Genomic DNA, 15,194 nt, shown 5'->3' with positions numbered 1-15,194 from the left:
GATGTCAAGAGCAACTGCTTGTGTTTCAGCAAACTTTTCCATTGAATTTGTCCATAAATGGGTAACATAAGCCAGAATATCACCAGTGGATCGACACTGACTGAATCCATACTGGCGATCGTTGATCAGATGGAAGGTTTCTAGGTAGTTTAAGAGTTGGCGGTTAATTGATTTCTCCATTACTTTAGAAAGAGTAGAAGTGATTGCAATGGGAGGATAATTGGATGGGAGGGGCTTGTCACCCTTTTCAGGAACTGGCTGGATATGAGAAAATTTCCAAGCAGAAGGAAAAACACCTTTGGAGTAAGAAAGTGTAAAAAAGGCAGCAAAGAACAGGAGTAAGTTCAGGAGCACAGGTTTTGAGAACAAGTGGAGAAATACCATCAGGACCTGGAGCTTTCTTAGCATTGCAATTCATCAAAATCCTTCTGACATCCTTTTGATGGAAGAACCACAAGAGGCATTGAATAGAGCATGGTGGGAGGTGTTTTACCAAGATCATTAATACACGAGTTGTAAGAAAAATAGAATGCTAGCAGGTCAGCTTTATCCTTTGCTGAAGTGACAACAGAACCATCTGGTTTTGACAAAGATGCGAACAGAGATGGGCAAAAGTTGCGGCCAATAGCTTTGGCAAGCGACCAGAATGCTCGGCTACCATTAGGGCAAGAAGCAAGTTTTCTACTCTTAGCCTGTTCAAACTGTAGTTTGGACTGAATAATAACTGCTTTACAATTGTTGCGAGCTTTGGTGTAGGCAGGAAATGAAACGGAAGAATTGGATACAAGCGAATTACGATATGCAACATTCTTCTCTTGAACAGCCTTAGCACATTTATTGGAAAACCAAGGTTTAGATAAAGGATGAGATTTTAAAGTGGAGTGTGGAATAAAGGATTCCATTCCTACAAGAATAATTTCACTGACACGATCTGAGCAAACTTTGACATCAGAAGTTTTGAAACAGAATCCGACCAAGGAAAAGAAGAAAAGAAATCTCGCAGGTCATCCCATTTTGCATTCTTGTAATGCCAAACAATATGAGGTTGGGAATAGTCATGAGATAAAGGCTCCATTGGACAAGAGACCATCACCAAGTTGTGATCTGAAGTACCTAAAGGACCACTCACTTCGACCATGTACTTAGAAGGGTTGTTTGTGAGAAAAAATCAAGCATGTTGGCTGTATGGTTAGGATTGTCTGGTATTCTTGTAGGTAAATGAATAATTTGTGCAAGGTAATTATAAATTGCAAAAACCTCAGCATCTTGACCAGCTGGGTTAGTGTGACTAGAAAATGGAAGCCAGCTGGAGTTGTGAACGTTAAAATCACCAAGAAAAATTACCTTGCTGTTAGGAAAGTTGAACTGGAGAAAGTAAAGTTACAAAGTGAAGAAGTCAAAAAACTCCAAGTGATTAGTGGAGTTGGGAGAATGGTAGAGACAACAGATGAATTTTACACAATGAGGTACAGAGATTTTAAGCCAGAGAAGATCGAAAAGAGGAGATTCCAAATTACCAAGTCTCTGACAGGGAATATCGGAATGGACATATGCACCTTTGAGGTGAAAGGAATCATACAGCGAATAATTTGAGCAACTGAGATGAGCAGCAGTTGAATCAACCAATAATTAAGATTCTGTCAGAAAAAGTACATGGGGTTTGGCAGACTGCAAGTGGAAATGGACATCGTTGAGATTAGAATTGAGACCACGTATATTTGTGAAATGAAACAGGAAGTGTTTGGAAAGGTTAGATCTTTTTGCAGATAAGCTTACTCTATTGGTTTGACAATTCATGGTGTATTCAATAGTAAGAAAAAAAGTGGGGGGGGGGCATGCTATATGAAGTAATGAAATTTTTGGGTATGGGGTACACATGGTAAGAATATACCCATAATGTGCCTTAGACAATGCCCCCTGCATACACACTACTCAGACTCCCTCCAGTCACTATCTGGCAGAGTAGAGGTAGCAAGATAATACACTAGCTGAATCAGAAGCCTCCTAAATAGTTACCAATAGGTTTGGTCTGGTGTACTAACTAGCAGCCAGCCTGCAAACCCTTTTTTAAAGCTGTACCCTTGAAATGTAAGGAAGATTGGATCTCACCATGATGTTCATCGTAACCTCAAAAGTTATCAGTCATACTGCATGATGGAAGAGATGAGGAAGGGTTGATAAACCCTTATCAAAAGGGTTCATATCATATAAACAAATGCAGTAATAAACCAGGCCAATCCAACAATGAATGTGCACATGGCATTTATAGAAGACCCGGACTTAGATAAGAGATGATATAATGCACCTACATCCAAAATGGAAGTTGCTGCAATATTTGTTGGAGAAGACGGGGAACCACCTGCAAATAGAGACATATGCATATATCCCACAGGTGACTGCTGTAGAATTATGTCACTGCTAAACAAGAATGGTGAAGACCAAAGGATCTAGATTAAACTATTTACACCATAATCAGAAAGATGGCATATGTTACACTGTTGTTGTACCATAATACTGGAACAGCATTATGGTACAACTAGTTAACCATAATGCTGTTCCAGTTCATCACACTCAATAGGTATGTGAGGTAATTACTTGATTTCTTAAAATAAAATTTTATTGAGGGCATTCTGTTTCATAAAATTTTCCATTTCAGTATAATGCTAACTCTATATTAGCAAATAATCCAAATATCATACACTCTTTTGGCCTATTTAATTGATGTTTATTTGACTTCTTTTTTTTTTTAAAATAAAGATTGCTTATGGTTTAGCATTAATTTCCAAAATCTCAACTTTCAAAAGTAAATAGTGTTTCTTTTAACATTAATTGCAGACCAACTTTTCAAAACATAATACGTTATCAATGAAGGAAACTGTACTAGGATGCCTCCTAACTCTTTTTTAGTGTTCTTTATGAATTTAATATATTTTTTTTCAGAAATGAAGAAAAATCTTTCTTGGTGTTCCTTGCATCATAGAAATTTAGAAAACATTTAGAAAAGATGCATAGTCCAGTAGCCTTTTATTTTTTAATGAATCTGATATTGGCATGTTTTGGACTCTAATCAACTTCACCCACTTAAAAACAGCTTCATCTACACTTTCATACAGGCATAATTTCGCACAATTCCAACTGGGCCCCTTTTCCTCAATCAGTTTGAAAATTGAAACACTGTTTTTCAGTTGAAACACAGTTTTTCAGAATGATTGACACAATACTGGATACCAAATTTTATAGCAATTTCTTTTTTTTTATCACCCCGATCTACACTATTAAGCACTTCCACTTTTTCCATTACATTCAAGGATTTCCCTTAGACATTGTAAGGTTACTTGCACAGCAGCTAAAACAAAACTGATTTAGAGACCCCTTTTACACACCATGTAAACAGAGACAGGTGAAATTTAGTGAAAGTGTGGATTACTCATTTCTGCAAAACAACAGATCCCAGAATTTCTGGGATAAAGGAAAATCACTCTCTCTCCCAATTCTCTAATTGGGTGCTTAAAGTAGAAAACAGGTTGACCAGAGTCAATGTCTGCATCACGAATATGCCTTATTCTTTGCCAATGGCTGTGGACACCTAGATGGCAATTGACCAGTGCGACTTCTTGGTACAGAGAGGGTTTTATATGTTTTACGGTAGCATTAAATTGTGGAATGTTTTAGCTCTTAATTCATGCTCTTAAGAATTAAACCCTTTAGCTCTTAAAAGCTAAAGTGATTAATTCTTAATCCTTTTAGCTCTTAATTTGTGCTTTCTACAGCATCAGCTCTATTACTCAAAGGCCAGAGGTGTGAATAGTGCGTACCCAGGTCATTTGAAATCACTTCTTTATATGTAAATTTTCTTTGTTATACCGAAACTGTTTTCGCTGACCAAGGGGAAATCAAAACAATTTGCTTTTTTTTATTGTTAATTTTATTTATTTATATTTTTGGCAGGTGCAGAAAAGCCTATGTACTGGTAATACTAACTTACCACATCTAAAAAAAAAAAGCATGAAAGATTTGGTGAGGTGTGAAAAGAAGGTTGCATGTGGCTTTTTTTTTTTTTTTAATGGATATTCAGGTTTTCATTCATTATGAATTTATTCAGAATGGTCAGATAGTAAATCAGGCATATTTATTATAAAGAGATGCTGGAAAACTTAAGAGAAAAATGTCATTAGCTGTTTGAAGATGCTTGAATGTTTCTGAACCATAATGCCCCTGCACATACTACCACATACCATGCTCTATTCAGGAAGTTTTGGCCAAAAACATTCCTGTAGTATCCGCTTTCCCCCTCCATGTAATTTTTGTTTCTCCAATCGCAAATTGAAGCTGAAAACACAAAGATTTAATGACATTCCAATTTTTGAACAGAACGTGACAATGGAGTTAATTGGTTCACAGCTTGAAGACATCTATCGATCTTTTCAGAAGTGGCAGAAATGTTGACTTCTGTATATCACTGTTCAGTTCCTGGGGGAAACTACTTCAAAGAGGGGGATACTGCTTATAAATCTTGTGTATACCCTAAATATTATTTCTCTGTTTTTTTTTTACAAAAGCAGTCAACTTTTTGATCAGACCTTGTACATGTGTGTAATTTATTTTAAATGATTAATGATCTGGGAATTACTTTTCCTATCCACTAAAAATGATAGGAAAAATAGTGATGCGGTATGTCATGAATGCTGTCTGATGACACAGCCATATTGTGAATAATGAAGTAATATTTACATTTGTCAAAATACATGTTTATGTAAGTAGATAAGACCCCATATTATTAAGTGAAGATTGGATGTAGGCCTAACAAACACTATAGGAATCAAGTGTAAAATTATATGGTTTCTTCCCCATGTGTAATTTTATGAATATTTAAGGAATCTGGGCAAAGAGTGGATAAAAGCAAGTCAAAACAGTATTCACACATACAAATGTAGATATGCTTCCACCTTTACCAGCTAGCTTCAAAACTGAAAATAACTTGCAGGTCAGTAATGTTAACCTGTGTCTGAAATGATGGCATATTTGCAGATTTATTACGAAAAGTTAGTATTTAATTTTTAGCTGCATAAACATACTTACAGTGCCCAAAACAGAAATTTACAGTCATATCAAAATATTTAGCAAGACTTGACTCATTGTTTCTTAAACAAAAGTTATACTTTCACATTTGTTTTCAGTTTAGATCTTTAGATAAATAATGTACTAATGACTAATTTTACAGCTGAAAGCTTGAAGTACTGTTGATTATCTATTAAGATTCTTATCAAAGCTTATCTCAGTACTCACCTCTAGATATGTATTGGTTAGGGTTAAATTTACATAATGGAAAGTAGAGTAAAAGTAAAAGTTTTCAATTATATTAATTGATTAATTAATTTAAAAACATGTCTCTGCTGAAACAACTAGACTACAGCAACATCCAACAACTAACGAAATGGTTCAATCAAATCTACAACAACAACGACATTCCATCCGAATGGCTCCAATCCATCTTCGTGGCCCTACCAAAAAAGGCTACCAGCCGGAAATGCGAAGACTTCAGGCTGATCAGTCTAATGAGCCAGGTGCTAAAAGTCTTCCTCAAGGTGATTCAGCAAAGGATAAGATGTAAGTGCGAAAGTGCACTAGGAAACACACAGTTCGGATTCTGCAGGGGACTAGGCACTAGAGAAGCAATTTTCTGTTTACAAATATTGCTACAAAGGTGCTATGAACATCAAAAAGACGTGTATATATGTTTTATTGATTACGAGAAAGCCTTCGATTCAGTAGACCACGACCGTCTAATTCACCGACTGAGAGAACTTGGGCTTGAAAACAACGATATCAACTTTATTACAACTCTCTACTGGAATCAAACAGCCCGGCTTCGCTATGACAACGACCTGACAGACCCAATTCCAATAAAAAAAGGTGTCCGGCAAGGCTGCCCATTATCTCCCATTCTTTTTAACATCTATTCGGAAATGAACTTCGACCAAACACTGGCTGACAAGAACATCGGCATAAAAGTTAACGGACACTACATCAATAACTTAAGATATGCCGATGACACAGCACTAATAGCGGATTCAGAACAAGATTTACAGACCATCTTGAACGAAGTGGACATAGAAAGCCAAGCATGGGGGCTACGAATCAACAAAAAGAAAACAAAGGTGATGATGGTCAGCAGGACTGCAAGCAAAATCACGATCAAACTAAACAATGAAAAATTAGAGCAAATACACCGCTTCAAGTATCTCGGAGTACTCATTGATGACCAGCTGAACCATGAGGCCGAAATCAAAAGCAGAATTGAACAAGCCAGGCAGGCATTCACCAAGTGGAAAACCCTCCTCACCGACAGAAGCTTGAACATCATGCTCAAATTACGCACATTGAAATGCTACATCTGGCCAATACTGCTCTACGGTGCAGAAACCTGGACTCTAACATCAGCCACTACAAAAAAGCTCCAGGCCTTCGAAATGTGGCTCTACCGAAGAATGCTGAAAATCCCGTGGACAGCCAAGATAACCAACGTACAGGTCCTGCAGGACATACACACGGAACGGGACCTGCTCAAAACCATCATCAGCAGGAAATGTAAATACCTAGGTCACATCGCTAGGAACCAACAAAAATATCACCTACTACCACTCATCCTGGAGGGAAAGATCGAAGGCAAGAAACGCCCAGGCAAACTGAAAATGGCATGGCTAGATAACATCAACACCTGGCTTCACATGACAACAGCACAAATTCTACACGCAGCGCTAGACAGAGAACAATATCAAAACGAAGTCGCAAACGCCATTCGGCAGCATTAAAGAAGAAGAAGAAGTCTCTAGGAAGAGGGAGCACACCATTTTCCTGGATGTCATTTATTAAATTGTATGAAGAATTTTGAAAACCCAGAGCTGGGCAAGATGTTTTCGATATTGTTGTCATCAGTTGGTGAATGACATGAGTTGTAAGTGTTGATTTATAGTATCGTGGTACCCAGGATGCATCACATTAAACACATGGAAATTTGATTCATGTGAGCTGCCATATTGGTGATAGATTCATGGGTAATTTAGTGTTTAAAATTTCATATGATCTATTTTGGCAGAACCATTCTGTAGCTAGGGCTTCGTACTGGAATATCTTATTTTATTTAACTTTAATTAGTGTAATTGCTTTATCTATTGATGGATAATGTACATGCTGACTAAGTTCAGTTCCTGGTTGGTCTGATTTGAAACTATTATAATGATAGTATGCTCTCATGTTGGCTGTTCTGGAAGTTCCATATTTTGTGGTGGTGCTACCTATGTAGTGCATTACATCCAGATTGGCATTTTATAAGGTATATTATATTGTTTATGTCTTAAATATTGTATTTATATGTTTCTCTGTATTTGCTGAAAAAATACTTAGTTTATTATATGATGATATTTAAAATAACTAAATGCACAAGGCATAATACATTAAGAGCTTGATATCTATATAATATCGGTGTTTAGATACACCATAGACAACTCTTAAACTACAAAGTAGTTGTTGTAGGCATCATTTGCTCTTTCTCATATTGTGCTCTGCCTTCACAACGAGTTGCCATGATATTGCACTACCTCGAATAAGTAACGCTTCACTAATAGAGAAGACTATTGTTACTTATTCTCAGTGAGTACCACCACCCAGACATGTTTCAAGGCTATTGGCCTATCATCAGTGAGTGGGCAGGTACCCTGGTATTGCAGACATGACGACCCAGTTGTGAAGATAATCACACAATATGAGAGATGCCAAAAGGTGTATAAGATAATATTTAAAACTACAACTACTTTGTAGTTTTTTAAGAGTTGTCTATGGTGTATCTAAACACCGATATTATATAGATATCAAGCTCTTAATGTATTATGCCTTGTGCATTTAGTTATTTTAAATATTGTCTTATACACCTTTTGGCATCTCTCACATTGTGTGATTATCTTCACAACTGGGTCGTCATGTCTGCAATACCAGGGTACCTGCCCACTCACTGATGATAGGCCAATAGCCTTGAAACATGTCTGGGTGGTGGTACTCACCGAGAATAAGTAACAATAGTCTTCTCTATTAGTGAAGCGTTACTTATTTGAGGTAGTGCAATATCATGGTAACTCGTCGTGAAGGCAGAGCACAATATGAGAAAGAGCAAATGATGCCTACAACAACTACTTTGTAGTTTTTTATGAGTTGTCTATGGTGTATCTAAACACCGATATTATATGATGAATAAAAATCAGTGTAATGTTTGTACCTCTAAAAATATTCCGGAGCTGAGGTGCAAGTTGGATATGATACGGAATGTATGTCTTTTTCCTGTATATTTGTGTTTTGAGTTTATTCCATCCACAACAGACTAAAATATACTTTAGAACTAGAAGAAGGTAATAGTATTAATTTTTTTAAATCTGACCATATATAAATCTGATAACAAACTCAAAACGGAACATACAGGAAAAAGACACATGCAGGAAAATTCATACATTTTCATTCCCACCACCCCATACGACACAACACAAAAAAATCAGTATTATACAACCAAATCTACAATGTGATTAAATACAATCATTCACAGGAAGATTTCATTACAGAACTACTATACCTAATAAAAACCTTTATAGCTAGAAAATACCCCAAATAGTTAATTCAAGAAACCATATTAGCTGTAAAATAAAAAATTAATAATCCTCGCATTGATAACATTAGTACTGATCATACACAAAATACAATAGTCACACTTCTGTATAATAGCCAACTTGCACCTCAGCTCCAGAATATTTTTAAAGGTACAAACGTTACACTGATTTTTATTCATCATATAATAAACTAAGTACTTTTTTCAGCAAATACAGAGAAACATATAAATACAATATTCAAGACATAAACCATATAATATACCTTTTAAAATGCCAATCTGGATGTAACGTATGCACCACCCTAAAATATGGAAATAGGTAGCACAATCCTAAAATATGGAACTTCCAGAACGAGAGATCATTATAATAGTTTCAAATCTGACCAACCGGGAACTGAACTCAGTCAGCATGTACACTCTTTTAATCATGATCCATTAATAGATAACACAATTACACTAATTAAAGTTAAATCAAATTATAAGATATTCCAGTATGAAGCCCTAGCTATAGAATGGTTCCGCCAAAATAGATCATACGAAATTTTAAACACTAAATTACCCATGAATCTATCACCAATATGGCAGCTCACACGAATCAAATTTCCATGTGTTTAATGTGATGCATCCTGGGTACTACGATAGTATAAATCAACACTTACAACTCTTGTCATTCACCAACTGATGACGACGACATTGAAAGCTTCTCGTCCAGCTCTTGGTTTTTCAACATTCTTCATATAATTTTATAAATGACAACCAGGAAAAAGGTGGTGCACTCTCTCTTCCTAGAGACATGTTTTTAAATTAATTAATCAATTAATATAATTGAAAACTTTACTTTTACTCTCTTTATCTTCCTTTATGTAAATTTAACTCTAACCAATACAGATCTAGAGGTGAGTACTAAGATAATAAGCTTTGCTTAATAAATAATGTACTTGTTGTATAAGTACAATTCCAATGCATTTTACCTTTAAAATTAAAAATTACCAGCAGGTTAAATAACCTAACAGAGCACTGCACTGTACTAAGTCTCTCGAATCATTTAAAGACAATGTGTAGTCTAATTTTTCAATACTTTCCATTAACAGGATGTTTTAAATGATCCATCACACACTGCAGTAAATTAACACCTTATCTTAATCTTCTTAGTGTTTATTCATGTGAAATTTATGTGTTTACAAATATGTGAAATTATTTTATTTAAAATAATTTAACTGATATAAAAGTAAAGCATTAGCATTATTTCCGACCTTATTAACAGCTGTAGAAGTCATTAATCGACTCAAAATGGTACACTTGTTTAGTATTAGTATTGGAAAATGAATGAAGAATGCATCATTTTTAACTGATGTTTATACAGTAATCAGCTAAAAAAAAAGAAACAAAAAAATTCTCTACCATATATCACTTGTCTGACCCCACTCATAATTTCTCCAATTTTTCCTTAAATTCATCTACCCACTCACTATTCAAACTACCCACTTCCACAGCACCAGATGTAAGTTTGTTTTGACAATCAACTACTCTGTGACTTTAAGCAAATTGCTATATATCTATCCTGCAGCCATCCTTCTTCAGTTTAAATTTATGTTCACCTCGTGTGCATTGTCTGAGCAAGAGGAATGATGCTGTCAGCATTAGTTTACTCAATCCATTCAAAGCCTTAAACACCTCAATCAGATCTTGCAGGTAAATAGTCTGCAGACGTAGCAATTTGCAGAACTGAAGCCTTTCTTGCTAAGAGCACCCTTTTGTTTCTCTCACTAATCTCATTTGTCCTTCTCTGCACCGTTCCAACAGATCAACATCCTTTCTAGAATGAGGCTTTCAGATCCGTACACAGTACTCAAGATGTAGTCTAACCATTACCTTATACAACAAGATAATCATTTGGCTGGTCCAGCATAAGCCTTAGGCCTTAGGCTTCCTTGCACCATATGGCTCTTACTAATACTAATCTCTTCCTTATTCCTGCTGGGAAAAATTTCTGTTTGTCATTGAGCTCTTCTGGCAGCTTGTCTGCCAGAATAGCTGAATGGGTAGAAAATGTGAATATAAGACTGGTTGGTTAAATGTGAACAGAATTGTGCTTTAGGATGTATGGAAATTTAAGAATCATGTTTTGTTTTTAATTACAGGAGCATATAAAATATAAATATGTCACTACTCTCCATTCGCGGAGAATGGCTTGGATGAATCATAAAATTTTGTATAGACTTAAGAAGAATAGGCGGTCTGTGGCCACAACGAAATACCACCAGAATTCCAGGCAAGCGTTGCAGAAAGCTTTTAAAGTAAGTTTATAGATTTTTTTTTATTTTTAATTTCGGAAAAATCTGTCATTGTGACTATATTTCAATTTCTTAATTTGTAGTTGAGTATTCTCTAACTTCAGTGATGTCTCACTCTCATCTGCATCGTCATCTTGTCTTTCATGAAACAGTATCAAAAGCTTTTTCTGAAACCTCAGTACATGATGTCAAAATTACTTTTTGCATCCAGTTCCTTTTTTTTTCTGCATCATAGTTTTCTTTCAGATTGGTCAGATAGGAATGGCCCATAACAAATTCATGCAGTGATTGCCTAGAACTGCGATCCTGTCCAGGTGTTCTGCCTGACTTCTTTTACAAGTATATTTTCTTGAACAGAAGTCATGATTACAGGTCTATAATTACTTACTTGCACATCTCAACATTGCACTACCATCGGATCATGTCAACTGGATGGCCAATCAATGTCAAGTCAGTTTGGTGTGATATAAGCACTGGAAAAATAGAAATGAGAGTAGGAGTGCATCATTAGGCCTAATGACTCTGATGAGTACAGCGAAAAACTGTGCAGAGAAAGAGTGGGCCAGTAAATCAGAATGTCTTATAATGAGGGATTTTAATTTTACAGATATTGATTGGAACTTGTGGGTTGGTCATGCATAAACAAGAAAGACTTTTGTAGATTTATTTGATGACTGTTTTCTACAGCAGAGAAGCAACCAGGGGGAGTGATACTCTTGATCTGATTATCAGCAGTGATTATTTAGGAATTAAAAATCTGAAGATAAAAGAACCCTAGGTGGCAGTGATCATAGTGTTTTGATTTGGGATTAACTTAAAGATGTAACTACTATCAAGAGTAAAGAGAAGGGTTTTTGCTTTCATAATGGTGACTACGGGCGACACCTTGAGTACTGTGTACAGGTCTGGAAGCTTCATTTTAGGAAGGATGTAGAGTTGCTAGAAAGAGTACAGAGAAGGGAAACAAGACTGGTGAGGGGAAAAAAGGGGTGTTCTTAGAGGGGAACAAAGGGATGAAGAAAGGCTTATGTTCTGCAAAATGCAGCATCTGGAGACTTGGGTACCTGCAAGGTGATCTCATTGAGGTGTATAAGGAATTCTTCCTCTTGCTCAAATTACAAACCCGAGGGGGCATAAACTGAAATTGAGGGAAGACAGTTGTCGAATAAATGTGTGGAAATTTGTCTTTAGCCAGTGGGTAGTTGATTGCTGGAACAAACTTCCATCTGTCGTTATGGAAGTTGATAGTTTAAATAAATTCAAGGAAGAAGGGTACAAATTTTTGGAGTGAATGGATGGGTGAAATGTGAAGGTTTTTTTTTTTTTTTTTTTTTGGCTGGTGCTGTATAAGCTTGCTTTCTTGCATCATATGCCTCTATTAATGCTAATACAGTGGTCTCAGACAGTTTTTAAATTCTATACAGTGTGACCAGCTGATTACCATCAGCAAATTCTAAATGGGAAATATTCCGGGAAGCATTCTTGGAAGCTACTAGACTTTTCATACCAACAGAAGAAATACTCTTCAAGGTATAGTCCTAAATATATGTCAAATGAAGTAATGAGACTTGTGGCAGAGAAGAAAGCTACTTGAGATGCATATAAATTACCATATGACACAAAGCCTATGGTAGATATACACTAGTCTGTAATCAAGTCACAAAGGAGGTTAGGCAAGCGAAGGCAGATTACGAGAAATCTTTGCCAAAGGATGCAAAGAAATAAAGCAAAGACTTATGTAAACATTAGAAGGAATGGGATGAATCAAATTTGTTCACTTCATATCGATGGTTCTAGGATTGATGTAGTAGTAGTAGTGGCATGTTATGCAGCATAAGCCAAAAAAAAAAAAAAAAAATCACACCATTCCCTCCAAATGCCTGTCTAGTTCCTCCTTAAATTTATTTAACCCATAAACTTCCACAATGACAGATGGAAGTTTGTTCTAGCAATTAGCCACCCGCTGGCTAAAGGCAAATTTCCGCACATCTATTCTACATCTGTCTTTTCTTAATTTGAATTTATGCCCCCTTAGGTTCGTAATCTGAACAAGTGGAAGGATCTCATCAGAATTCAGCGTGCTCAACCCATTCAAGGCCTTATACACCTCAATCAGATCACCGCGCAGGTGCCTATTCTCCAGCCACTGCAGTTTGCAGAACTTAAGCCTCTCTTAGTAAGAGGATCCCTTCATTCTCCTCACCAATCTTGTTGCCCTTCTCTGTACATGCTCAAGCAAATCTACATCCTTCTTAAAATGAGGCCTCCAGACCTGTATGCAGTACTCAAGGCGTGGCCTGACCATTGCCTTATACAGAGGGACAATCACCTCCTTTTCCCTGCTAGCAAAATTCCTATATATCATTGACAAAACCCCATGACCTGCCCTGGCAGCCTGTCTGCATTGCTCAGGAAACTTCATATGTGATTGCACAATTACTCCCAGGTCTTTTTCATTTTCTACCACCTTAAGTGTAGTACCACACAGTTGGTACGTTTCTCTGGGGTTACTTCTACCCATATGCAGTACTTTGCATTTGTCAAGATTAAAGTTCCTTCAGTTGCCACTTCTTTGCCCATCTGCCCAAATTTTCTAGATCCTGTTGCAGTAGCACACTGCCATTACTGTCATTAACAACCCTGCCAACCTTTGTATCATCTGCCAACCTTTCTATCATGTGCCTGCTGAGATTGCTGACAAACTGAATGAGTATTTGGCATCTACATTCACACATGAGGAATTATTTAGAGAAGGGAGTGCCAGAAATTATCAAACTTTAAAAGAGAGCTAAATGATTTTGTAATGACTGAGAGGAAATTGGAAGAGAAATTGTTGAAGTTAAACATAAGAAAGGCACCTAGGGTGGATAGGATCTTTTGAATTATATTAAGGGAGGTGGCAAAGGATGTAAGCATACTCTTAGCCATAATTATTTAGAGTATTCTTGGATATCAGGGGAGGTCCTTGTGAACTGGAGATGTGCAAATTTAACCCAAAACAAAGGGGGGGGCGGATCAAAGAGTGACACAATTAACTACAGATCTGTTAGTGTAACTTCTCTTCCAGGGAAAATTATGGAATCATTGGTTAAAAGATGTAATGCAGGATCATCTAGGCTAGCGGCTTCCAACTGATATTTTGCAAACTCCTGGGAGTTCTCACTAAAAATTTTGTAATGGCATCTACTTCAATATACACAGGAATATTTTTGTAATCTACAAAATGGTTTAATATTAATTTTTGGTTCGGTTCAAAATTTATATTTAGTTGTGGTTTGGGTCACATGCCCTTACATAGCGAGCATGTGCTACGGGGGGGGGGGGGAATGGGTGCGAACGTGCTGATGTGTATTGCACCATTTGGATGTGGTAAAAGGGTTATAAAAAATTAACTAATAATGAAAAGATAGAATAAAGTAAAAAATTGCTGACAAAAGAAACCACATCTTGTGTAATTCCTTGTATTTAGTTTACTATCTTACAGTGTATCTTGTTAAATAAATATGTTTACAATACTAAATTTTTTTTTTTTCATTCTCAAAGACCATTGTTATATATAGGTACTTAATAATAATTTTATATTATTTTATTTTATATTTATATTACACAATATCATTTATAAAAAACATACTCCTGGAAAATTTTATAATAAAAATTCAGAACTATTATATGATTTCAGAGAATAATAGGCTTAGTGTTTTGCAATAAAAATATTATGTTAAAAGGGGTTTGTGACTCAAAAAAGGTTGAACTTGAACTGCTGATCTAGACAAGGCCGCAATTATACTTCAGACTTGTCTGACCAATTTGATTGAATACTATGATGTGATCACAAAGGAACTGGATGCAAAAAATAATTTTGATTTCATATACTTGGATATCAAGAAAGCTTTTGATACTGTTTCACATAAGACTACTGTACAAATTTGAGCAGTATGACATTAAGGGCAAGTTGCTGCTATGGATAAAGGGATGGTTGAGTGGGAGAAGACAGAGTGGACATTGCTCTTCACGGACTAATGTTATTAGTGGAGTCCCATAGGATTCTGTGTTCGGCCCATTGTTGTTTTCTATATTTATCAATGATATTAATGTCCAAGTTTGCTGATAATACAAAGATTGGCAGGATGGTTAATGACAGGAATGATGACATGCTACTTCAACAGTATCTAGAGAAGTAAGGCAGATGGGCTGAGAAGTGGCGATCGAAGTTTAACTTTGAAATATGCAAAATACTACATATGGGTAGC

Source organism: Mastigoproctus giganteus, chromosome 10, assembly GCF_048544385.1.
Source record: "Mastigoproctus giganteus isolate SK-2022 chromosome 10, ASM4854438v1, whole genome shotgun sequence".
Lineage (NCBI taxonomy): Eukaryota > Metazoa > Arthropoda > Arachnida > Uropygi > Thelyphonidae > Mastigoproctus > Mastigoproctus giganteus.
The sequence above is the reverse complement of the archived record's forward strand: the minus strand, read 5'-3'. Positions refer to the sequence as shown.